Genomic DNA, 2,289 nt, shown 5'->3' with positions numbered 1-2,289 from the left:
CATACAACAATTTATCCTTCAAAGGGAGTATAAGGCAGCCGCTGGCTGGTGGCAGTTGCGCAGTTGTGGCACTGTGAGGTCTGTGGGCGCTGGCAAATCTGACCCAGGATGTAGAGCGGCTGTGCCTGACAATGCGTCTGACTCCAGCTCTGGTGGGCTAGAGAGTGGGAGGCGGTAGTCGGGGGTGGTGGGAAAAGGAGGCGGCAAATCACATAAATGGTGCGCAAGCAGGACCTGAAGCCCAAGTTCCAGGAAGGTGAACGAGTACCGTGCTTTCATGGGCCTCTTCTTTATGAAGCAAAGTGTATAAAGGTTGACATAAAGGACAAACAATTAAAGCACTTTATACATTACAGTGGTTGGAATAAAAATTGGGACAAATGGGTTCCAGAAAACAGAGTACTCAAATATGTGGACACCAATCTACAGAAATAGCAAGAACTTTGAAAAGCCAATCAGGAGCAACATGCAGAGGGAAGAGATCTGGTCTGCAACAGAAAAATGTTAAAGTGAAAACAAAAAGAACAAACAAAAAACCCTGGCAATGGAGATGGTGGCAATACCTGTGAGATGCCTCAGCTTCCTCAGAAAAAGAGGGCCTGGGCAGATCCTACTGTTGAAAATGAAGAAACATTTATGAACAGAGTTGAAGTTAAAGATCCCTGACGAGCTAAAACTGTGGCTTGTTGATGACTGGGTCTTAATTACCGACAGAAACAGCTCTTTTACCTTCCTGCCAAGAAGAATGTGGATTCCATTCTAGAGGACTATGCAAATTATAAGAAATCTTGAGGAAACACGGTTAATAAGGAATATGCTGTTAATGAGATTGTAGCTGGGATAAAAGAATGCTTCAGGGCTGGGGATTTAGCTCAATGGTTCTGCTGCCTGCCTTACAAGCACAAGGACCTGAGTTCAATCCCGGTACCAAAAAAACAAAACAAAACAGAATGCTTCAATATGGTGCTGGACACTCAGCTCCTCCACAGATTTGAAAGACCACAGTACACTGAGATCCTTGCCCATCACCCTGAGGAACCCATGTCCCAGGTGTACAGAGCACCGTATCTACTGAGATTATTTGTACGAATGGGAGCAACATTGGCCTAAACACCTCCAAATGAGAAGAGCCTTGCTTGATTATTGAATTATCTTCATGATTTCCTCAAGTATCTGATGAAGAATTTGACAACTTTGTTTAGCTCCAGTGATTATGAAGTGGCCCCTCCTGAGTACCATCGGAACGCAGTGTGAGGCACGCTCACCTGTGTTTGGATCTCATCAACACGTTTTTGTTCCTGGTCCTTCTCTTGTACAAATGATGTACTTTGAAGATGTTAGTATGTAACAGAGTTGATATTTGTTTTGATTTTATTTATTTTATTTATTTATTTTTGGTTTTTTGAGACAGGGTCTCACTATGTAGTTCAGACTGCTCTGGAACTCACTGTGTAGCCCAGGCTGGTCTCGAACTCACAGCAATCCTCCTGCCTCAGCCTCTCGAGTGCTGGGATTACAGACATGCGCCACCACACCTGCTGTTTTGATTTTAAACAGAAAATAAAAGGGGTTACAGTTCATTTTTTCTTCCATTTCAGAGTTGCCAGCAGTGTGTTCAATGATGGACAACAGGGCTGGGATTTAGCTTAGTGATTCCACTGCCTGCCTTAAAAGCACAAGGTCCCAAGTTCGATCACTGGTACAAAAAAAAAAAAAAAATCAACTCAATGATGGATAAAAAAGAGTGTTTTATTGCCTCATTGACAAAGCTGCTTTTGAATGCTGGTGGTTGTATTCCTTTGGCACTATGCACTTTTATAATACGTGTTAATGCTATATGACAAAATGCCCTGATTCCTAGTGCCAAAGGTCCAATTCAGTGTATATAACTGAACACACTCATTCATTTGTGCTTTTTTTTTTTTCCAACTGTGCTTACAGAGCCCATCATTTGCGAGTCATCCTTGTTGTTCCTTGGTCATTTTATCTTTGCTCAAATTGTTGAAGAACAGTGAATTGTTTCATGATTTTTGTATTTGTGTCTGATGCACATTTTAACATGATAGACAATGCATTGTGTAACTACAGTTTCCTGGAAAAGTCAGTCTTTTAGGAATTGTTTTTCCGATCTTCAATAAATTTTTTCTTTAAATTTCAAAAGTAAAAATAAAAATAAAAGGAGCATCACAACATGCCTCAGATCAGGGAACTCCCTAGAAATTTCATTGAAAAACAAAGCCCCTGAATTTTTGTCAGATATATTTTCCCTACCTTCTGCCATGCAAATGT

At 41.2% G+C, this 2,289-nt stretch overlaps 1 pseudogene; it reads left to right on the top strand.

Moving 5' to 3' along the window:
• Positions 1-380: 380 nt before the first annotated feature.
• Positions 381-1,254, top strand: LOC104851968 (annotated as a pseudogene).
• The last annotated feature ends 1,035 nt before the right edge of the window (positions 1,255-2,289 follow it).

Source organism: Fukomys damarensis, unplaced genomic scaffold (assembly GCF_012274545.1).
Source record: "Fukomys damarensis isolate Sample0158 unplaced genomic scaffold, DMR_v1.0_HiC HiC_scaffold_15, whole genome shotgun sequence".
NCBI lineage: Eukaryota > Metazoa > Chordata > Mammalia > Rodentia > Bathyergidae > Fukomys > Fukomys damarensis.
The sequence above is the reverse complement of the archived record's forward strand: the minus strand, read 5'-3'. Positions and strand labels throughout refer to the sequence as shown.